This window comes from Sminthopsis crassicaudata, chromosome 2, assembly GCF_048593235.1.
Source record: "Sminthopsis crassicaudata isolate SCR6 chromosome 2, ASM4859323v1, whole genome shotgun sequence".
Lineage (NCBI taxonomy): Eukaryota > Metazoa > Chordata > Mammalia > Dasyuromorphia > Dasyuridae > Sminthopsis > Sminthopsis crassicaudata.
This window is the reverse complement of record NC_133618.1, coordinates 503,300,575-503,326,038: the sequence shown is the minus strand read 5'-3', so window position 1 is coordinate 503,326,038 and position 25,464 is coordinate 503,300,575. Positions and strand designations below refer to the sequence as shown.

At 39.1% G+C, this 25,464-nt stretch overlaps 1 long non-coding RNA gene across 1 annotated transcript; it reads right to left on the bottom strand.

The window, feature by feature from the left end:
- Window positions 1–19,424: 19,424 nt before the first annotated feature.
- Window positions 19,425–22,861, bottom strand: LOC141553645 (uncharacterized). The gene is made up of 3 exons (XR_012485570.1): window positions 22,749–22,861; window positions 20,350–20,447; window positions 19,425–19,784 (listed from the first exon to the last, which is right to left on the bottom strand). It is a non-coding gene; the product is annotated as an uncharacterized LOC141553645 (long non-coding RNA).
- Window positions 22,862–25,464: the final 2,603 nt, after the last annotated feature.

The window sequence follows — 25,464 nt, the reverse complement described above, 5'->3', positions numbered from 1 at the left end:
CAATAGTGCTTATTTCATAAGTTTGTTGTGAAAATTCAATGAGGTCATATTTGAAAAGTTCCTTGAAAACTATAAATCCACATACAAATATGTTGAATATAACTATAGCTAATTAAAAAAATTCTATTATAACAGTCAACTTGTGAAATCTAATTTTCTCCATGAGCACTATCCCTTGGCCATCATTATCAGATTATCACTGGCAGCATCTAAAGCTAATATCAAACTTTACTATGTCAGTGATAAAATCATGACAACAAGAGGAATACGGACCATAGTCCATAGTTAGTTGAAGCAAGATAAGAATTTTTGACTCATAATATATATTAAAGGAAGTTTTATGAAGGGATCCTTCTAGGGGGAAAAAAAGTTGTCTTGCAATAACATTTGTCTAGCTAAAGCCCTGACTCTAAGCCTAACGCCCTACGTCTAGCTAAGGCCCTGACTCTAAGCTTACGCCTAGGTCTATGTCTAGCTAAGCCTGGACTCTAAGCCTACGCCCTACGTCTAGCTAAGTCCGGACTCTAAGCTTACGCCTACGCCCTGCGTCTAGCTAAGCCCGGACTCTACTCCTACGCCTACGCCTACGCCTACGTCTAGCTAAGCCCGGACTCCACTCCTACGCCTACGCCTACGTCTAGCTAAGCCCGGACTCCACTCCTACGCCTACGTCTACGTCTAGCTAAGCCCGGACTCTACTCCTATGCCTACGCCTACGTCTAGCTAAGCCCGGACTCCACTCCTACGCCTACGTCTACGTCTAGCTAAGCCCGGACTCTACTCCTATGCCTACGCCTACGTCTAGCTAAGCCCGGACTCCACTCCTACGCCTACGTCTGCGTCTAGCTAAGCCCGGACTCCGCTCCTACGGCTACGTCTAGCTAAGCTCGGACTCCGCTCCTACGCCTACGTCTAGCTAAGCCCGGACTCCGCTCCTACGGCTACGTCTAGCTAAGCTCGGACTCCGCTCCTACGCCTACGTCTAGCTAAGCCCGGATTCCGCTCCTACGCCTACGTCTGCGTCTAGCTAAGCCCGGACTCTACTCCTACGCCTACGCCTACGTCTAGCTAAGCCCGGACTCCGCTCCTACGCCTACGTCTAGCTAAGCCCGGACTCCACTCCTACGCCTACGTCTAGCTAAGCCCGGACTGCACTCCTACACCTACGTCTAGCTAAGCCCGGACTGCACTCCTACGCCTACGCCTACGTCTAGCTAAGCCCGGACTGCACTCCTACGCCTACGTCTAGCTAAGCCCGGACTGCACTCCTACGCCTACGCCTACGTCTAGCTAAGCCCGGACTGCACTCCTACGCCTACGCCTACGTCTAGCTAAGCCCGGACTCCACTCCTATGCCTACGTCTACGTCTAGCTAAGCCCGGACTCTACGCCTACGCCTACGTCTAGCTAAGCCCGGACTCCACTCCTACGCCTACGTCTGCGTCTAGCTAAGCCCGGACTCCACTCCTACGCCTACGTCTAGCTAAGCCCGGACTCCGCTCCTACGCCTACGTCTAGCTAAGCCCGGACTGCACTCCTACGCCTACGCCTACATCTAGCTAAGCCCGGACTCCGCTCCTACGCCTACGTCTAGCTAAGCCCGGACTCCGCTCCTACGCCTACGTCTAGCTAAGCCCGGACTCCGCTCCTACGCCTACGTCTAGCTAAGCCCGGACTGCACTCCTACGCCTACGCCTACATCTAGCTAAGCCCGGACTCCGCTCCTACGCCTACGTCTAGCTAAGCCCGGACTCCGCTCCTACGCCTACGTCTAGCTAAGCCCGGACTCCGCTCCTACGCCTACGCCTACATCTAGCTAAGCCCGGACTCCGCTCCTACGCCTACGTCTAGCTAAGCCCGGACTCCGCTCCTACGCCTACGTCTAGCTAAGCCCGGACTCCGCTCCTACGCCTACGTCTAGCTAAGCCCGGACTGCACTCCTACGCCTACGCCTAGGTCTAGCTAAGCCCGGACTCCGCTCCTACGCCTACGTCTGCGTCTAGCTAAGCCCGGACTCTACTCCTACGCCTACGCCTAGGTCTAGCTAAGCCCGGACTCTACGCCTACGTCTGCGTCTAGCTAAGCCCGGACTCCACTCCTACGCCTACGTCTAGCTAAGCCCGGACTCCGCTCCTACGCCTACGTCTAGCTAAGCCCGGACTCCGCTCCTACGCCTACGTCTAGCTAAGCCCGGACTGCACTCCTACGCCTACGTCTGCGTCTAGCTAAGCCCGGACTCCGCTCCTACGCCTACGTCTAGCTAAGCCCGGACTCCGCTCCTACGCCTACGTCTAGCTAAGCCCGGACTGCACTCCTACGCCTACGCCTAGGTCTAGCTAAGCCCGGACTCCGCTCCTACGCCTACGTCTGCGTCTAGCTAAGCCCGGACTCTACTCCTACGCCTACGCCTAGGTCTAGCTAAGCCCGGACTCCGCTCCTACGCCTACGTCTGCGTCTAGCTAAGCCCGGACTCTACGCCTACGCCTACGTCTAGCTAAGCCCGGATTCCGCTCCTACGCCTACGTCTGCGTCTAGCTAAGCCCGGACTCTACTCCTACGCCTACGCCTACGTCTAGCTAAGCCCGGACTCCGCTCCTACGCCTACGTCTACGTCTAGCTAAGCCCGGACTCTACTCCTACGCCTACGTCTAGCTAAGCCCGGACTCTACTCCTACGCCTACGTCTAGCTAAGCCCGGACTCCACTCCTATGCCTACGCCTACGTCTAGCTAAGCCCGGACTCCGCTCCTACGCCTACGTCTAGCTAAGCCCGGACTCTACTCCTATGCCTACGCCTACGTCTAGCTAAGCCCAGACTGCACTCCTACGCCTACGTCTGCGTCTAGCTAAGCCCGGATTCCGCTCCTACGCCTACGTCTGCGTCTAGCTAAGCCCGGACTCTACTCCTACGCCTACGCCTACGTCTAGCTAAGCCCGGACTCCGCTCCTACGCCTACGTCTACGTCTAGCTAAGCCCGGACTCTACTCCTACGCCTACGTCTAGCTAAGCCCGGACTCTACTCCTACGCCTACGCCTACGTCTAGCTAAGCCTGGACTCCACTCCTACGCCTACGTCTAGCTAAGCCCGGACTCTACTCCTACGCCTACGCCTACGTCTAGCTAAGCCTGGACTCCACTCCTACGCCTACGTCTAGCTAAGCCCGGACTCCGCTCCTACGCCTACGTCTAGCTAAGCCCGGACTCTACTCCTATGCCTACGCCTACGTCTAGCTAAGCCCGGACTCCGCTCCTACGCCTACGTCTAGCTAAGCCCGGACTCCGCTCCTACGCCTACGTCTAGCTAAGCCCGGACTGCACTCCTACGCCTACGCCTAGGTCTAGCTAAGCCCGGACTCCACTCCTACGCCTACGTCTGCGTCTAGCTAAGCCCGGACTCCGCTCCTACGCCTACGTCTGCGTCTAGCTAAGCCCGGACTCTACTCCTACGCCTACGTCTAGCTAAGCCCGGACTCTACTCCTACCCCTACGCGTACGTCTAGCTAAGCCCGGACTCCACTCCTATGCCTACGTCTACGTCTAGCTAAGCCCGGACTCCACTCCTATGCCTACGTCTAGCTAAGCCCGGACTCTACTCCTACGCCTACGTCTAGCTAAGCCCGGACTGCACTCCTACGCCTACACCTACATCTAGCTAAGCCCGGATTCCGCTCCTACGCCTACGTCTGCGTCTAGCTAAGCCCGGACTCTACTCCTACGCCTACGTCTAGCTAAGCCCGGACTCCGCTCCTACGCCTACGTCTAGCTAAGCCCGGACTCTACTCCTACGCCTACGCCTACGTCTAGCTAAGCCCGGACTCCACTCCTATGCCTACGTCTACGTCTAGCTAAGCCCGGACTCCACTCCTATGCCTACGTCTACGTCTAGCTAAGCCCGGACTCTACTCCTACACCTACGTCTAGCTAAGCCCGGACTCTACTCCTACGCCTACGTCTAGCTAAGCCCGGACTCCGCTCCTACGGCTACGTCTAGCTAAGCCCGGACTCCGCTCCTACGCCTACGTCTAGCTAAGCCCGGACTCTACTCCTACACCTACGTCTAGCTAAGCCCGGACTCTACTCCTACGCCTACGTCTAGCTAAGCCCGGACTCTACTCCTACCCCTACGCGTACGTCTAGCTAAGCCCGGACTCCACTCCTATGCCTACGTCTACGTCTAGCTAAGCCCGGACTCCACTCCTATGCCTACGTCTAGCTAAGCCCGGACTCTACTCCTACGCCTACGTCTAGCTAAGCCCGGACTGCACTCCTACGCCTACACCTACATCTAGCTAAGCCCGGATTCCGCTCCTACGCCTACGTCTGCGTCTAGCTAAGCCCGGACTCTACTCCTACGCCTACGTCTAGCTAAGCCCGGACTCCGCTCCTACGCCTACGTCTAGCTAAGCCCGGACTCTACTCCTACGCCTACGCCTACGTCTAGCTAAGCCCGGACTCCACTCCTATGCCTACGTCTACGTCTAGCTAAGCCCGGACTCCACTCCTATGCCTACGTCTACGTCTAGCTAAGCCCGGACTCTACTCCTACACCTACGTCTAGCTAAGCCCGGACTCTACTCCTACGCCTACGTCTAGCTAAGCCCGGACTCCGCTCCTACGGCTACGTCTAGCTAAGCCCGGACTCCGCTCCTACGCCTACGTCTAGCTAAGCCCGGACTCCGCTCCTACGTCTACGTCTAGCTAAGCCCGGACTCTACTCCTACACCTACGTCTAGCTAAGCCCGGACTCTACTCCTACGCCTACGTCTAGCTAAGCCCGGACTCCGCTCCTACGGCTACGTCTAGCTAAGCTCAGACTCCGCTCCTACGCCTACGTCTAGCTAAGCCCGGACTCCGCTCCTACGCCTACGTCTAGCTAAGCCCGGACTCTACTCCTACGCCTACACCTACGTCTAGCTAAGCCCGGACTCTACTCCTACGCCTACACCTACGTCTAGCTAAGCCCGGACTCTACTCCTACGTCTACGTTTCGCTAAGCCTGACTCTAAACCTACGCCTACCTCTACCTAAGCCTGACTGTACTCCTACGCCTACTTCTAGCTAATTCGGGTTTGCCTGCCTTCATGGTTTAACTGTGCACATTCTGCTCAGAAATCCTTTCTGGATCTTTGAAGCAGTTCCTGATCTATCAGAGGGGACAAGTCGAGCTATGCCAGGCCCCACTCTTTCCCTCCTTTGGAATCCCTGACAGACTTGGAATGTCCCTTCTAGCATGGGGCTGTCTTGAGCACTGCTACTCCCTATATAAGCAGATGCTGAGTTAAGCACACAAATGACTGCAGACCACCTAACACAGTGAACTCTCCTTCTCAGACTGGATTCTCTGGCTGAGATGAGAGCCTTTGTACTGCTGATAACTCTGGGACTGTCAGGAAGAGACTTGCTCTTGCCATAAGTTCTTGCATTTTTTAGTTTTATTTTTGATTTATTTGCTTCACATTGGGTTGGTCAAAATCATAGTACTGAGACCTTCCAGGTATCCAGGGGGAGGTAATTCAATAATTGAAATATTCAGAAGAAGAATATGTAATGTTGTGCCTCATTATGATCTCATAATGAGATTAGAGGTGAAAATATTGTAGAGAGTAACAAGAGCATTTTAAGAGTTTCTTTGCATGAATTAACAATTTTGACTATAATTAATTATTAAGTAACCCAAAAGGACATATAAAATGTTTTCTGTATCAAATGAAATATTTACATACATATGGATATGGATATGGATATATATGTAGATAGATTTTATATATGTATATGTATGTATGTGTTTATGTCTCTTTGCATCTGTTGGCAGTGTAGTGTCTAGTGGGAGGGAAGAAAAAAAAGAAAAAGAAATAAATTCTGCTTGAGACCTTTATTATATATTTAAATGAAATTACAAGTTATTCTTAGGATATTTGCAGTTTCATGTACAATCATCTTTTTTTTCCTAATGCTATATTATGGAATTATTTCATAAATTAAAAACATAAGGTAATTCTGATACATTTTTCATAAATTCATGCTTACTATGTCTCTACTTAAAATTCAGGGAAAATATCAAAAAAATTATCTTGTGTCTTGTTTGCCATTAAGATTCTCATTTATTGATCAACCTCAAATAGAACAAAAAGAGAAATGACCTATTATAGACCAAAAATTATTTTCCTTCAAGAAATTAACATTTTAAAAGGAATAACTAAGAAACTCTAAGTAGTAGTAGTGCATTGTTCAAGTTCGATTAGCCATATTTATGATCATAATAAGGTATCATGTTAATAACCAAGTTCACCTCTTTACTTTTTTCAAATGCACACATATGCAACACAATTTTATCTCTCCCTTTCTCATCCTATGTCTTCTAGTAATGATCAAGGGCGGCAAATGCTTCTTATGTCCCCTATATTAAAAATATTTAGGAAAACGAGTGAAATTCATTTCACTGAAAGCCACATTCCAAGGGACCAAGAAATGAAAAGACCTTGACTTTGCTTTCAGACTGACTGGTCCAGTCCCCAACAGATCTTATGCTGATGTCTGATCTACGGATGACCCAGAATGAAATATGATGATGGATGATAGAGTTCCACCAAGCAAACTCTCCTCTTTGTACATTCTCCAGCTTGGGTCCCAAGTCAAAGTATCTCTATCTAATATGATGTGGTCAGATGTGGGTATCCCAATCCTGTTCTATTTTAAACCCTGTTCTCTTAATCAATTAACAATATTATTTCTTTTCTATTCTAAGGACTTCCACTCAACTTCCTTTTTTTTTCCAATTCCTGTATTATACAAGTTCAGGTAAAAAATCAGAATAATGTGGAGGAAAGATCTACCCTTAATAATGAGAGACTGTGGGTTTCATGATACTTGTTAGGGGTGATAGTTGACAGTTATCATGAATTATTGTTTATTTAGTTTGGGAATCAGCTACAGAAATAAATTTCTATTGGTAACATATTATAGTGTGATAGTCATATGCTTTGACTATATATTAATTATTGTATTGTAAAGAGGGAGATATTGTTTCTTCAAAATAAAGCATGAAAGGAAACAATCATTTATTAAGCAAATACTATGTCCTTAAACAGGACTTTAAAAATACAATCTTACTTGATTCTCACAAGAACTCTAGGAAATAGAAGTTTTTATTATTCCTATTTTACATTTACAAAACTCAGGTAGACAAAGGTTAAGTGACTTGTTTAGAGTTGTAATAGAACTATGTCCCCTGATCTTTGTGGAGGGTAGGCCATCTGGCTTGGGGAAATTCTTAAAAATGATCTCCACCTACTTGAATCTCCCTTGGGAAAGGTACCTGGTTTCCCACAGGAATCACCACCTTCAATTAATCTATGAATCACTTTGGTCTGGGAAACAATCATCACCCCTTATTGATTTGAAAATTAGCCATTAATTACTCCCTAGCCCCAAACCATAGAAGGCTAATAAAAAATTGATTTTCTATCCCAAACCTTTGCTAATTCCTATTTGTAACTAGCCCTCTGGGAAGTTTTTTTCTCAATGTAATAAACCCATTTTTTGCCCAAAACCTCATCGGCAGATCAGGACTGTGAATTCTTTCACAAAAACTTGCAACACTGGCCTGGGGACTCCATCGTTGTTAGGATATCTCTCATCCCTCATTTCTCATACCTCAACATTTGGTGGCCCATATAGGGATACCCAAAATTTTGGCCAAGGTAAGCCTTTTCTTGCTGCCCTTATCTATCTATCTATAGGTGGGACACCCAAATTCCCCGGGGAAGATTTGGGTGGTCAAGTGCTCTATGCTCAGCAGACTTCCTTGACTAGAGACACCTAGACTGGACATTCCTGTGTCTTTTAGCAGAAGTACCCTTAACCAAGGGAACTTCTGTCACTTCTCTCCCTCTCAGGGACGCCTGAGAGGATGGGGCATTATAGGACCCGGAAAATATAAGACTTGTGGCCAAAAAAATGGGACAATCCACCTCTGTCTCTATTCCTAAGGATTTTCCCTTAGACTGTCTCTTAAGAAACAAAGGCCAAATTTGGCCTCAAAGAAAAAAAAAAAAACTTAAATTAAAATAGCACTGCAGGATGCTGCTAAAATTTACTGGAGGGAAATCAAAATTAGATAACCCCCTCCTTTCCACTCCTCTAGGGCACAGGATCCCTCTTCTGTATCCCCATGCAGTACTTCTCTGGAGGCCTGTGAATCCCTTTCAGAACTACCTCCTTATCAAAGACAGACTTTATGTCCAACAATATTTCTTCAATTCTGTCCCCCTCACTTTTGGTATCAGATCCTGAGACTCTCACCTCCACTTCTCAGTTTCCCTTTTTCTCCTCCTCATGCTCCTGATTCAGGCACCCCTTCTAACCTCTGACACCTGAGAGAAGCAGCAAACTCAGGGAAGGACACTCAAAGCAAAGGTGCCTTTTTCAATGTCAAATCTCTCCAGCACTAAGGAAAAACCTGGCTGTTACTGAGGATCCTATCAAGTTTATTGAGGGGCTTAAGGCCAATGCCCTCCAATTTGATCTTCCCCGGGGAGATGTTAATATTAAACAATCTGCCCCAGATATATGGAGGAAGCTGCAGAAGTCAGCCTTTGGGCCCTCAAACTTCTCCATCTTAGCTTTTGGAGTCTTTGATAATAGGGACCAAACTGCAACAGAGGAAAAAGACCAGAGTTAAAGCAAGAAATGAAGAACAGACCCAAATTTTAGCTGCTGCCATATCTGGGGACCAAAGGAGGTAGTGCTTCAGATATAATGGACAAAGCCATTGGCCCGAAACTGTCCTCAGAGGAAACTCCCCAGGAGTTTCCAGGAAGGAACACTGCAACCAGGAGGGCCACTGGAGAGGAGACTGCCCAGAGGGAACAAGGTGCCCCCCAATGCTCTCCTCTCCAGAAGGAGTTTGGGGCTTAGTCAAATTCCCCCTCACTCCACCGCAACAGCTGAACCCCAGGTGGCCAGTAAGAACATTGAAATTCTTTTTCCTATGGGGCCTGTCTTTCTGTCTTGCTTCAATACTCTGGTCTCACCTGCCCTTCCCCCCATTGAAGGGAAACTTAAGAATTGTTTTGAGACTTTCCCTCTGCCTTGCCAGTTTTTTTCTCTCCTGTCCTGCTCCCTTATTGGGGTGTGACTTAATGATAAAATTGGGGACCCAATTTTCTGTTCTCAGATCTCTAAGTGACCTTTTTGTGCTTCTTTCAAAACCTTCTCATATTTCCTCTGAAATCTAGGAGAAAATAGATTCCTCTGTTGGGGACCAAGGAATCCTTTGGTGAGCCACCTACTCCATCCCAGCCTTAGTCAGGCTGCAGGATTCCAGGGTATTCCTCCATAAAAAGCTAGGGAGGGATTGCAACTTCTGATTCAGAAATTCCTTAAGCACAAAATTTTAGCACTGGCTAAAGATTTAAGAGATTTAACAATAGTCTCACCTGGTATGTGGGTGGTATCTTGATGTGCAGCCCCACTAAGAGGTTTCCTTAGATGCAGCCATAAGAACCCTTAATTTTCTGTCCCCTAGGGGTTACAGGATCTCCTTATCCAAAGCCCACATTGCCTGCCAGTCTGTCAAATATTTGGGCCATAACCTAACCCTCATTCAAGGCTCTGATCAGGCCAAGACCAAGCCTACCCTGGATCTGCCTAATTTAGAAAAGCCTTGCACTCTGTATGTAGATGAAAGGTGGGGCCAGGTCCTGGGGGTCTTAATGAGACTTTCATTTAGCAGCGAGAAAAAGATTTTGGTATAAGAAAGTACTATTTCACAAACATTTCTGGGAAAACTGAAAAGGAGTTTGGCAGAAACTAAATGTAGATCAACATCTTATTCCATATCAATATAATATCAAAGTGGGGATGTGATTTAGACATTAAAGGGTGACATCACAAACTAACTAGGGGAGTTTTACTCATTTTACTCATTAGGTTTCTGGATAAGGAAATTTATGACAAAACAAGAGATAGAAAACATTACAAGTTATAAAACAGATAATTGTGATTACATCAAATTATGATTTTGCACAAAACCCAATGAAGCCAAAATTAGAAGGAAGGCAGGAAACTGGGAAACCATTTTAGCAGCAAATTATTCTTGCTGCTAAATGAGGATCTCAGTTATCAAAAATAGAGAACTGAATCACATGTATAAGGATACAAGTCATTTTTCAATTAAGAAATAGTCAAAATATGAATAGACAATTTTCAAAAGCAGAAATCAAAGGTATCTATAGTAATGTAAAATGTTCTAAATCACTTGATTAAAGTAATACCAATTAAAACAACTTTGAGTACCACTTCACATCTTTCTAATTGGTTCACATGATACAAAACTAAAATAACACATGCTAGAAGGGATATGAAAAAGCTGGACACTAATATACTGTTGATGGAGTTATAAATTGATCCAAACATTCTGGAGAACAAATTGGACTATGTTCAAAGGGCTATAAAATTGTGCATGCATTTGTCCCAGAAATACCAAAGTTAGGTCTCTATGCCAAAGAGATTTTTAAAAGAGAAAAGGACCTATTTGTACAAAAAATATTCATAGAACTTTTTTGAGATGGCAAATAACTGGAAATCGTGGAGACATCAATTGATTGGGAGATGGCTGAACAAGTTGTACCATATGATTATGATAGAATTTATCTTCTTGGGCTAAACAAACCAAGCAGGATTCCAGGTATCACTCTTCTTTTTGTTCCTAGAAGTCAACTTAATCTCCATGCTGAGGAAATTAAACTTCATTTTATCCATCTGGATCATCCTCAGTTTCACACTCCCAAGTACTATTTCCACAGTAATATATCATTCCTAGATTTTCTGTAGTCTCCTTTACACATAAAACTTTGGAAAATTTTGTATCAGAAAATAACATTATTTCCTACCCAGGTTGGCTCGGTTCTCCCTCTCTCCTTCTCACTTCTTTGTGACTGCTGGATTCTCCATGCACACAACTGGTTTATGATCACTATATTGCTATTTGTAAACCTCTATAATGTTACCATAGTGCCATGATTTTGAGCCCTGCTGGTGGTAGGAGTGTCCACAATGTTGGAGGGAGGCATTGAGGTTATTAGTCATACAATTTCTCTAGCTAGACTGTTTTCCTGTGGGAAAATTTTTATCCATCATTCCTTCTGTGATGTTCTTCCCTTTTCAGAAGCTCTCCCGATCCAACACCTACATTTATGAGTTTGTTATTTATGAGATTGTTTTTAAAAAGCTGACATGTTCCTTGCTATTTTTAAAATAATAATTATCAGAATAAATAATTGGAGTTAGAGAGTTTGATCACCCTCCCAATATTAAATACTGAAATTCACATATTAAGTCCTTAAGATATACTTTTTGAATTAAATTCAAATTGAATGATATACAAAGTTTTGAAGTAATACAGATGACTTTATTTTCCCCTCTCTATGTTATTCAATATATACTTAAATCAATATGCTTTTTCCTCAAAAGAAAGCAAATTCCTTGAAGACAAGATTTATTTTGTTTTTGTTTTTATCCAGATGCTGGAATAGTAAATAGAGTGCTGAATATGAAATCAGGAAGACCTGACTTCAATTTTGGTCTCCGACGCTAGCTATATGACTTGGGATCTTAATTTTTTAACTTCTGCCCACTACACTTTCTTTAACATTATGGGAATAATAATGACACCTAACTCTCCAGACTGATATGAGGATTAAATAAAATAATATTTGAAAAAAGTTCATAGCACATTGCTTGGCACAGAATAAGTGCCAGAAAATGCTTATTATCTCACTCTTTATATCCTTATTGTCTTCATATATGATGAATATTTGAAAAATCATATTTAATTGAATAAGTTTATCTGAAAAGAAATAGAAGACTTTTTAGTCTTAATAGAAATGGGAGAAAAATACAGAGAGTGAACTTAATGTGAAGGAAAGAATGGAGAGTGTTTAAGGAACAGGAAATATTAAGCATTATAGGAAAACAACCTCAGTTTCTAAGGTGAAGGAAATAAGAACAGTAAAATGAAGAAAGAACCTACAGAAATGTCTAAGAGTATTGGTTTTTTTTTTTCCCCCCCGATTCTAGTCTATTTTCTTCAGGACACTTAACCATGTCCTTAAACCATGTTTAAACAATGCAACGAAGTCTTCTCCCAGTCCCCACCATTCAATAAAGTTTTCTTACAAGTGAGAAATTGGATCAAACTCGTCATTGACTAGACAAAGGACTCAGCTAGCTCCAGAATTGAATCATAATTCCATTCCCACTGCCACTTGTAGTTCTACTTCCTCAGTGTACCTTTTGTTCTTGCCACAGATCTGTCTAAGGAAAGCTCTCTTGGTTTTTGTGGCAAAAGTAAAATTCTTTTGTTATTTCTTTTTTTCTTTTTTTTTTTTTTCCCTGAGGCTGGGGTTAAGTGACTTGCTCAGGGTCACACAGCTAGGAAGTGTTAAGTGTCTGAGATCAGATTTGAATTCAGGTCCTCCTGACTGCAGGATTGGCGTTTTAATCACTATACCAACTAGCTGCCCCTCTTTTGTTTCAATCCATACAGCCTTGACTTGCAGGGATTCAAAAGAATGAATAAAAAAAATATTAAGTACTCGGAATGAATTAAGCCCTAGACTTGAGGATGTAAAGCACAAGTCATGTAATTACAAAGTTAAAACAGTCCTTACTTTCAGGCAGCTTACAATCTACCAGTAGAAGACAATGCATATATGGAAGCCAGTGTTTCAATGCAACAGCTAGCTAGAAATATGCAAGTAGAATGCTAAAATATCTTTTAATATTACATATTATAAATAAAATATTTAACTATATCCTAACTTATTAATTTATTGGATATTTTTAGCTCCTAAAAATTCTTGTCTGACAGCTTTTGGAAATCTCAATTTTTTGAGTTTTGTTAGCATAGTTTTGAGTATGATATTGAGTGGATGGAATTATGTGTTCAAGGAATCTTAAGGAGGCCCATAGTCATTGGATCAAAGAGTGTATGTTAAGACATATGTATAGGAATACTGGAGTTGAAGCATGTTATAAAATATTTTAAATACCAAAAAGAGAACTTTACATATGATTCTGGAAGTGATAGGGAACCAAAAGAATTCGCCTAGTGGGAGAATGATAGTCAGTATTACAAAGTTCACTTTGTCAGTGAGGTGATGGATAAAATGGAGTGGGGATACTTGTGACAGGCAAAACAATGAGCAATGAAGACCACATGAGATGTTAACAGTGTTGGAGAGAGAAAAAGGGATATGTGATAGATACAACAAATGAAAACTCAAAATACATTGACAGAATTTTGGATATATGGATTAAAAACAGAATGAGAATTCAAGGGTAAAACCTAAGTTGTGAGATAGCAGTACTCTTAACTGGAATTTTTTTTTTCCTTTTCATAAAATGGTTCGGAGAAAGGCAATGGATTAAGTTTTAGTCATATTGAATTAAAGATATGTTTTGGATACCAAGTTGAAGATGCATAATATGCAGTTGCAAAGGAAAGAGTGAAGTTCAACAGAAAAATTAGGGTAGATAAATCTTAAAATGATCGACAAAGAAATAATAAAAACTTTTATTTATTCCCCTGAATTCAGTGATTAAGTATTTACATTGAGTGTCAGGAATTATGTGTTTTAGTAGCTGGAGATAAAAGTACAAAAAATGAAATAATCCCTATCTGAAAGCATCTATCTTTGATGTCATAAGTTTCTACTCTAGTAGTGATGACAGTCAATGAGAAAACCTGGTATCTCAGAAAAGTCATGGACAGAGTAGCCAGATTCAAATTCTAATCCTGCTACTTACTACTTGTGTGAAGTCAAATGATTAATTAGCCTCTGGGGACTTCAGTTTCCTCATCTTAAAGATAAGACTGGACTAAATTAGCTTCAGTTTCCTTTCTAAGTCAAAATTTGTGATATTAAAGCCCAATGAAATAAAATTTTTTGAAAATTGTCATTTTCTAAGCCATAATTAATTTTAATGCCTTCTTATAGGAAAAGACTTCTCACACATTAGCACAAATATCTCAGCGTTACCGATCTCCTTCTTAACTTGATTATGTTGCATAAACACAGTCATAAAAACATTTAAGAACAATTAACTTCTCAAAACTCCACTTCCCTTTTTCCTTATTAATATGTGCCTCAATCATTCAGAAACTGTAATTCTGTCCCTCTAGATACCACCCAGTAACTTAGACCAGAGGTAAGTAAAGGTAGCAGCCTCAGAAAATGCAACATGCAGGTGGTATAAAAAACATTTTTTAGAACTACTTTTTATAAAACCAAAATATTTTGATGTCTTTATTTTCTTATTTCATTGGATATCTTCCCCTCCTAAAAACAATTCTATTTTTAAAGATTTTTGTACATCTCTTCTTTGGGTTATTATTCTTATTTTTATAACTTGAGTGTGATGCCAGGTAGATCCTTTCCTAATGTCCTCTTAATGCATCATAATAGTGTGGAGGTGACTGAATATAAGCAGATGTAATGCAAAGTCAGTAATGAGCAGAACTTTAAGCATGAGTCTAATAGCACATTACATATAGTACCTAAGCACCAATTTGTCTAAGTTCAGAGTAGCTCATCACTAAGTTAGAATAGCTACTTGGTACTGCAGATATAATGCTGAATTTGGAGTTAGACAATTGAGTTCAAATCCAGATTTAGATATTTATTATCTGAATGACCCTGCCTAAGTCAATTACCTTATGTCAACCTTGGTTTTATCATCTATAAACAGGGATAATAATAGTACTTGTCTCTGAAGGTTGTTGGGAGGATAAAATGAGAATTTTAAGCACCTTATAAAATACAAAATGATATATAAATGCTAGGTATAATTTTTATTTTTATTGTAAATTTGACAGAATGTATAATTTAATGTATAAAAATTTTAGTGTATAAAAAAACATTTGTGAAAATTATTTCTCAACATGTCAATTAGCCAAAACACATTTATTAAATGTCTGTTATCTGTCAGACACTGTGTTAAGAACTGAGGATACAAAGAAAGGTAAAATAAAGTCCCTGTTTTTGAGGAGTTTAAAAAGAAATGATCTAGACAACCAGCAAATAACTGTACTAACAGTTCATATACAGGAGAAATGCAAGCAGGGGAACCATCAGAGTAAAGGGAATAGAATTATGAAAGACCGGTAACAGCATCCTACAGATGGTGGTGTTTTATCTGAGAGTTGAAATAATTTAGGATATCCAGGAAGTAGAAATTAGGAAGGAGAGCATTTCAGGCATTGTAATACCATGAAAATCAGTCAAGACATGTAGTGTCTTGTTTGAGATACAGAAAGGAAACCAGTGTAGCTGGATCAAAAAGTATGTAGATCTTTGAATACCAAATGGTGAATTACATTTGATCCTGAAGATTACAGGGAATCACTGGAGCTTATGAAGGCCGAGTTATGTGATAAAATCTGTGTTTTCAGAAGCTCACTTTGACAACTGGTTGGACAATGGTCTAGGAGGAAGAAACGTTTAGCAAGCAGAACAAGTAAAGGGCATTTGTAAGAAAAGTTATAAAGTTGTGCTTTGGCAACATAATGGATATGGGAGAGATTGAGGAATCAAGGATAACATTAAGGTTGTCAACTTGGATGACTAGGAGGATAGTGATACCCTCAACAGGAAAAGATGTTCAAAAGAAATGTTGGAGGAAAAATTAATGAGTTCCATATTAGATTTGTTGAATCTAGTGAATATTTAGTTGAAGATGTCTAATTGGCAGTAGGAGATTAGAAGTTGAAAGTCAATAGAAAAATAAAGGCTAGATAAGTAAGTTTGAGAATGATATGTGTAAAGAAATAATTGAATACATTAGAACTGATGATATTAACAAATGAAAGAGTAGAGAGAAAAGTACAGGTTACTTAAAGATTTATAAAAGCGTCTATATCCTTTAATCCAGCAATATTACTGTTAGGTTTAATTACCAAGTTGACTAGGGAAAAAGGAAAATAACCTTTATGTTCTAAAATATTTATAACAGCTCTCATGGGGGCAAAGAAGGTAAAATCGAGAGGATGCCCATCCATAGGGAAATGGAAAAACAAGTTGTGGTTTATAGTTGTGGTGGAATACTACTCCGCTATAAGAAATAAAGAGTATAATGATTTTAGAAAAACATTGAAAGAACAGACTAAAATTAGCAGAAGCAAAAACAATAATATTGTTCAAAGTATAACTTCGAATGACTAAGGTATTCTGAGTATTTTAAATATGAAAAAAATGACAAAGGATTCATGAAGAAAGATGCTATCCAATTCCAGAAAAAAAAATCTGAAAAGTAGAAGCAAGTTTTAGTTTAAATGAACAAATATGTTTAAGTGTGTGCATATGAAATGGTGGCTTTTTCCATTGTGGGGTGGGGAAGAAGGGAAAAAGATTGTTATGTTTTATATGTATATTTTATATTTTTTCATATTTGTTCCATTTTCAGTTATGAACAATTTTTTTAAGATTAGGGGGAAAAGCAAATAAAAAACAGCTAATGACAGCAACAGCATTGATTGGCAATATTTTAGGAATAAATTTACTGTATATATTGAGGAAAATCTTCAATAAAAAAATACTTGGTTCTCAAAAGTTAAGTCATCCAACAGACTTGGGAAGTTTAAAAATTTTAAATTCAGATTCCAGGTTGAGTGTAGGAGCTCTGAGATGATAGTGGCGCAAAACAATAAAATAGTTGGTGATATGTTGATCCTGGCACTGTGGGATGACATATTCTATCACTGCCCTTAATCACTTTTGGAAGCATCAACAAAGAAATTATTAGTAGAATTGGTTCTGGAGGAGACTGTCAATCTGACAATAGCTTCTAGGATAGCTATATCAGGAGCTTCCAGGGGAGGAATGTTAGGCTTAACATTAGCTCAGGCAAAAATTGTCTTGCTGAGTCTCTGTTCTATCTCCTTTATATGCATTGACTGTTCTAGTTACATTGCAAGCTCCTTGGAAGAGACTATTTTACTTTTGTATTTGTATATCAGTGCATTGTGTCCTCTAAAGTAAGTGATTAGAACATGTTAAGTACTAAGTTTATTCTTTTAGTCATCTGCCAGAAATCCTAGAGTTCATTTACTATGAAAAATTGAAGTAGTAAAAGCCATAGGATGTTACATCTGCATTAGAAAAGCCAGGAGAGCTTTCCTGAACCTAGTTTGTGGCAAGAACAAAAGGCAGACAGTGAATGGGGACATATATCCGTCTATAATCCAGGATCATATAAGCTGTAAGCAAGATACGAATATTATATACACAGTTTTGTTTTGTTCTTCTCTTGATTTTAAGCCTTCACAATAAACACTTAACAAAATAAACATTAACACTAAGAGCTGAAATTTTGTCACTAAAATTTAGTTTAAAAACTGATATTGTAAAATATTTTTATTATGCTACCTCTATATTTTTCATGTTCTAAGTATTTATGAAAAGGAAGGTAGAAGCAATAAGTAAGCAGAGCCACTCTTCCATCATTTAAGCAAGGGTTGCAAAAGGAATTTGATTCTACTCTCATCTCTTCAACAAAGCATTAGTGTGTCTTGGGCATCCCTATGTCTCCTCAGTTAACTGCTTTTGAGTTAAAGTTTATGAAATCTGGTTACTCACCTTATTCCTGACAAGATTAGAAGAGTCAGAGACTGATGATGCTTTTCTTCAATTTCTTTTAGTGAGAGAAAATTATATAGGTTATTACTATAGCAGTGGTTAATTGATGGGATTTTGATGATAATGCTTTAAGGGTGGGATTATTTGAATGTTTTTGACAAAATTGTGGATTATTTTAAGACCATAAGAAGGAAAGAAGGTCTCTCTTCAATATCTCAAATGCTACCAGGAACAAGCAGGAATAACAACCTTTTCTCCAAGCTGCATAGTCTAGATGAGGGAGGATTTTTATTTGTCCAACAATTGTTTAAGGGGAAATTTCTCTATAGAAAAGAAAGAATAGATGCTTCTTCAGGATTTCTTCACTCTAGAGGTTGGTGCTTCTGGGAAAAAAGCAATTGCATGGAATATATTTGTTTCTAAATGATGTTATTCCCATGAGAACTTCTAGTAAAGAGAGAAAAACAGAACTTCTCTGATAGTGGGAAGAGGAGTCAAGCTTATTTGTGGTGGTGAAGTTGTGGACTGGTAACACACACACACACATACACACACACACACACAGTCTCTTCCTAGACAGTTTTAAGAGGTCTTCCTCATTGTTCATTGCTTTCCTGATTCTCTTAACTTTAGCATTTGAGAACTTTTTTTCTGCAGAATATATTATCTTCTGTTGCTTAAATCCTTTTCATTCTTTTCTTCACAAAGAAGTTTAACTGTTTGGGTTATAAAAACCTCTAGATAGGACCAATATTTTCTTTTAAATTTGTTCTTTAAATATAATTCAATAAGCATTTACTAAATGTCTACTATGCACCAAGGAATAGGGATATAAAGAAGAGGGTAATAAACATTTGAATAGTAACCACTATGTGCCAGGTGATGTGTTATGCATATTTAATAAATATTATCTTATTTGATTTTCACAACAAATCTGGGAGATAGTTTATGTTATTATTGTTCTTCTCATTTTTTAGCTGAAAAAAAAAAACTGAAGTAGGCAAAGGCTAAGTGATTTCCGCAGGTTGGATTGCTGGGACATGTGTTAGATCAAATTTTAATTTGGGTCTTCCTGATTCCAAACTTAGAATTGTAACTATTGTGCTACCAGCTACAAAGAGGGAAAAAAAAAAAAAAAAAAAAAAGCACTATCTTCAAGGACTTTACTATCTACTCAGAAAAAACTGTGGTCACAGATAAATATATATAAAAAAATTTCCAACAACAAGAACAAAAAAAATTATTCAACACATTGTGACTGTATCACTAAACTGAATTCAACAAACATTCTTAAAGGATTAATATAGGGGCAGCTAGGTGGTGCAGTGGATAGAGCACCAGCCCTGAATTCAGGAGGACCCGAGTTTAAATGTGGTCTCAGACACTTAACACTTCCTAGCTGTGTGACCCTGAGCAAGTCACTTAACCCCAGCCTCAGGGGGAAAAAAATTAATATGCATGAACATACTATTAAATATTATGGTGGGGAATATATTTTTGGTTCAAATAAGTAGAAAAATAGGGAATGGGTCTTTATTTTATAAATCAAATAAATAATTTTATAAATTTTATAAGTCAAATAAATAATTTAACATCATGGTAATGTAATCAGAGAACTTAGAAGGATTATTAAAAGTGATTTTACTATATCTCCAATTTGAAACCAAAGTAGTGATTACCATTTCTATGACAACGTTTGATAATTTGAAGTACAATATGCAAGCTCAATGGTTGCACAATAGGCTACAACTATAACAGTTCAATAGAAGTACAATATGGGCAGTGGAACATGTAGGGAAGAGAAAGTCTTTGGATCTTTTCTTTTGGCCAGAATGAGTAATAGAAATGGAGAATTTGGAAATCAGAGCTAATAAGCACAAATGGACTGATGGCTGAGTAACATGCATTCAAGAAAGCTGTGGTGGACATCAACCACTGATAATGTTTATCAAAATTAGAGAGAAAATGAGAAAAAGGACTTGACCGAGTAAAAAGTGACATAGGTGTTCACCAATACCAAGATGGGGTAAGTGGTTCTAGTCTCAGGGGAACTTCTGGATAATTTGCTTGAGCTGTGAATATCCTGAACTTGTCGATGGTGTTTTTGCGGGAGAAGCGCCAGGTAGCCAGTGGATATGGCCATAAATCCTACATACAGGAAATCAGGAATAGAGAACAAATAGAAGAAAAATGAGTTATGAAGAAAAAAAAAAAAAAAAAGATGAACAATGGAAAAATCATAAAGGTAATAGAAGAATTAGAACAGCTTGGGAATGAACAACTTGGGAACAGCTTTGTTTCCAAACAACAAAATCCCTGAAAATTAGAATGGACCAAATAGAAGCCAATGACTCCATTAAAACAAAGTCAAAAAGCCAAAAGAGAAAAATTAAAGAAAATGTAAGATTTTTTATAGAAAAAATACTGACCTGGAAATTTCCCAGATTTCATAGAACTAGAAGGCAAAGTGGTACTAGAAAAAAAGCAAAATTCACCTCTTAAAAAAAAAAAAAAAACCTCCCAGGAAGACCATAGCTAAAATTCAGTTTCCAGTTCAAAAGAAAGCATATTATATGTATTTGGGGGGAATGGAACCAAATACCAAGGAGCTATAGTCAGGATCACACATGATTTAGCTGTCATTACAAAGAGAACTTGGAGTATGATATTCCAGAAAGAACATGATCTAAACTTATGGTCAAGAATAACTTACCTAACAAAACTGAGCATAATGCTATAGGTGAATGGACCTTTAGTGGAATAGAGGCCTTCAATGCATTCCTGATGAAAAGACCAGAGTTGCATAGAAACCTTGAAGTTTTAAATATAGGAGTTAAGAAAAACATAAAAAAGGAAAAAAAAAGATTAAACAAGGATAACTTGTTTATATCATAATATAGGTAGAATAAATGTATCCTATATGATCTATAGTATCATCAGAGGGAATCTAATTAGACTAGGCCTTGGAGTAGTTCTAGTATGTCTTAGTGACCTTAAGAATGGAAAGATGGGAGAAATACACACATACATGTACATGCACACACAAACACAACTTAACAGTACATTTGGATGGATTTGACACAAATTACATAACAAAATCCAGTGACTGCTGATTAATGGATCAATATCCTTCTAATGGAAGGCCTTAATAAAGTGAAATAAGTCTTGTCCTTAACCCTTATTTTGTTCAATCATTTAAATTATTGACATAAAATGAAAGACTGTAAATATCATGCTTATCAGATTTGTAGATAAACAAGCTAGAATTTCTACTTTTGTTGAATAATAAAAATCAGGACTTTAAAATAATCTCATATTTGAAGAGTATTAGTTTCGAAACCTAGCTCTAACACACGTGTGGTCTTGGACAACCAACCAATGTAATCAATGAGCATTTATCAAGTGCTATGATATACCAGTGTTGTTAAGCCTTGGGCAACGCAGATACAAAGAATAAAATAATCCCTAGTATAAAAGAGTTCACATTTTAACAAATTTCATTCTCTTTAGATCAGTTTCCTTACATATAAAATAAAAAATTTGGACTACATGATGTCTAAGCCCTCTTTTAGCTCTAAATCTATGCTCCTACAGTATACTCAATTATATTATATTTATCCCTATTAAGCTTTAAGTCCTTCTTTTATGTTTTTAAAAAGCCAGAAAAGGACTACGAGATGCCCTTCTGTAATTCTTCATTAGTTTCATTGAAATCTCACTTGTCCTTGCTAAAAGGGGTCACATATAGGGTAGGTAGTTAAAATCCACAGATTATTCCCAAACCTCTAAACCAAGAATTTCAGTTTTCTTTCTCACCAACTTTTTTCCTCTAAAGATGCTGATAAAACACTGAATTTTTGCATTTTCTTCTCAGATTACTCAGGTTATATACTCAGGTTACCTCAGATTCTCAGGTAATATACTACTCAAAACTGACTTAGATAAAAGCCTATAGACACAAGAATGACAAGTAAGAAGTCTGGATAATTTACACAGTAGATAACCAACCTCTAAATAATGACTGCATTAGGCTGAAGTCACCTTGCTCTTCTTAGATGCATGAACAGCCCAGTATCTATTACTATGGTACATTGTCCCTGTAACTAAGCAATAGTTTTGTTTTGAATAATCAAATTCAAACAGATATTTCTTTTCTTAATGCTTTTCTATAAAGTAGGTTCAAATGTAATTGATGAACAATGTCATCCTAGGGAAGGTAAGATCAAAAGTAAAGCTTTTACAAAATTGTTTGCTAACAAAGCCCTTATCTTCTCTTTCTGGGCTCAAGAAGATATTTTTCTGCTTTCCTGTATAAATGGAAATCCAATTGATGGAGTTGTGGGAAAAGACTATATCAGCATAGTCCAAATTAGATGGGTAAAGTAGAGGAAACCTAAGAAAAAAATAATACCTTCAAGATTCAGAAAAGAGATGGAAATCAAAACAATGTTGATATCTAGAGTTTTAGGAAACTTTGAGTCAATTTTTGACATAAAAGGATATCTATGAATATATGATTAAGTAAATTAATTTTTAAAAAGCATCTATTAAGTGTCTAATTTGTATTGTACCAAGCACAATTAAATATCAAATACAATTAAATACAAATTTTAAAATTTAGACAATTTCTGTCTTCAAGGAGTTTATATTTCTAATGAATGAAGACAAGACATGTAATGTTCTGGTTAGCTTTGTGGAGGTCTTGGGACCTCTGTTTTAGCAGAGAAATCACCATGAGAATATCCAGGGATAAAGTCGAAATTCTTTATTATCTCCTTCACAGTCTCCCAGTCTTCAGTTTTCAGAAATCACCAAATTAGAGGGAACCTGACTCCTTGTGAATGGGTTTTTATGCCTGAGGTTTCTGAGGAAGCCTCATCAAGGGAGGCGGGGGCCAATCAGGTCCCCAGAACTTTGTTGCTTATCAGGGAAAATTAATTTGCAGGAAGCTAAAGCATCAAATAATCATCACACATATAAAGTTCCCATACATCCATAACAGCAATAATTGCACAATTTAACAATTTCCATCCCAAACCTTAAATACTCACTTTATCTCTCTATTCCACACAAACCAAAGCAGGGAAGTCCAATAGGAATAAAAAGCCTTACCTGTATGATTCCTTTCCAATGTGCTGGTTTTGTTTCCATCACTCTCTGATCTCAGGAAAGTTGTAGCCATCTCATTTCTAAATATTTGGAGAAATTTTAATTATGGTTCCAGGAAAAACAATGTAGAATCTCATCCATTAATTCAATCTCCTAACTGAAGTGAATAATTTCAGAGGTTAACTGAAAAGAAAACTGCACGTTATTTTAAACTACTTAGGATGTCCCTCACTAAGAAGTGACTTTCTGTTGGAATAGAGGGGAACCACCTGACAGTAACTACTGAAAATCCAACCCAGAATGGATCTCCTCTTGTGAAGGGATGAGACACAGAGACTGAGAGGCCATTGCTGTTCTCTGAACTCTCTTCTGAGAGACCATTGCCTTGTTTGACCTGAATCTCCTCCTCCCTCTGCCTCCAATTTATCTCACTCCCAAACTGCAACACCTGTGTCAGAAAAGGCTGCCTTGCAACTCCTTCAGATGCTATGATCTACAGCTGTGGAGGTTCTCGGAGAATTGACCTGTCTCTTAACAACTTTCCAATTCAAGAGTATCTTTCTTTTTTTTTTTTTTTTTAATTTTTTGACTCTTTTGCATTTTTATTCATTGCATAGTTTCACTATTTTTATTGATTGGTGATGATATACCTATCAAAAATTACTAATTAATAATGATTATGAATTCAAATAATTTTTAAAAATATAGCTGGGAGCTACTTGAGAAACTTTTGCAGGTTACCAAAAATAGAGGGATGTGAAATTTAAACAATATCCTTGGAGGATGGAGATAAGGAAGAACAGCTGAGCACACCATGAAGTTTTTTGTTTTTTTTTTTTTAATTTGGCCTGGATTTTCAAGCTTTGTTCTGGATTTTAACTAAAAAGAATATTTTCTCGTATTCATTTCTTTAGTTTAATCACTGATTAAATCACTTCCTGCATAAAGACAACATTGTTAAATATGTTATATTCTCATGTGTCCATACAACTTAGCAAATTTATAAGTTTTCAAAGCTTCCTCTTCCAATCTCTCTCTTTCTTCTCTCTCTCTCTATTTCTCTCTCCCTTTTTCTCTGTTTCTCACTGTGTTTCTCTCTGTGTCTCTGTCTCTCTCTCTCTCTTACACATACACATATATACACTCACAAAAACCATTAAATACCTACAACAAATTAAGGGGATGAATTGTAGTTGCAGAAGGGAAGAATAGATCCAATCCAACAATAACAAAATTTTTATGAAGAAGTCTTCAATGCAAAGATTCTTGAAATTGGAAGCACTATGTACTAATTCCAACTCTGAAACTTAGTAATTTCATGATCCTGTCTGAGGCAACAAATATGAATATCATTTTTCTTTTTTATAAAATTATTAAAAGAAGGTTGTCTGAGATAGGTCATAATAAAAGCATGGTGAGAAGGTATAAAGTGTTGTTTACAATGAGAATACCTAGGTTCAAATCCTTCTGTTATTTGTAACCTGTGTGACCATTTCTATAGAAGTCAAATTTCTTCATCAGCACACCTAACTCTCTAGATTTTTTCACTTTCTCTATAACTGTTTGGCTCACATTGGTCACCCTCTCCACTTCTTCTTCTAGGGCCTCTTTTATGTTTTGTATTCCTTATGAGAATGTAGTTATCTGAGGCCAGAAATTGCCTCAATGAGGTTTATATAAAAACCTCAGACAGGGCTTTGGCCATGTGATTCTCTTTTTTTTTTTTTTTTTATTTTATAATTATAACATTTTTTGACAGTACATATGCATGGGTAATTTTTTACAACATTATCCCTTGCACTTACTTCTATTCAGATTTTTTCCCTTCCTCCTCCAACCCCCTCCCCCAGATGGCAAGCAGTCTTATATATGTTAAATATATTACAGTATATTCTAGATACAATATATGTGTGTAGAACCGAATTTTTTGTTGCACAGGAAGAATTGGATTCAGAAGGTAAAAATAACAGTTTACATTCATTTCCCAGTGTTCCTTTTCTGGATGTAGCTGGTTCTGTCCATCATTAATAAGTTGGAATTGGATTAGCTCTTCTCTATGTTGAAGAAATCCACTTCCATCAGCATACATCCTCATACAGTATCATTGTTGAAGTGTATAATGATCTTCTGGTTCTGCTCGTTTCACTCAGCATCAGTTGATGTAAGTCTCTCCAAGCCTCTCTGTATTTCTCCTGTTGGTCATTTCTTATAGAACAATAATATTCCATAACATTCATATACCATAGTTTACCCAACCATTCTCTAATTGATGGACATCCATTCATTTTCCAGCTTCTAGCCACTATGAAAAGGGCTGCCACAAACATTTTGGCACATACAGGACCCTTTCCCTTCTCTAGTAGTTCCTTGGGGTATAAGCCCAGTAGTAGTATGGCTGGGTCAAAGGGTATGCACATTTTGATAACTTTTTGGGCATAATTCCAGATTGCTCTCCAGAATGGTTGGATTCTTTCACAACTCCACCAACAATGCATCAGTGTCCCAGTTTTCCCACAGCCCCTCCAACATTCATCGTTATTTGTTCCTGTCATCTTAGCCAATCTGACAGGTGTGTAATGATACCTCAGAGTTGTCTTAATTTGCATTTCGGCCATGTGATTCTCAAAAGTTAAAAACATCTTCCCAATTTGGAAATAAAAGAAACTAACACCAAATCAAATGAGAAAATATTTGCAAAGTACTTAGAATAGTGCTTGCC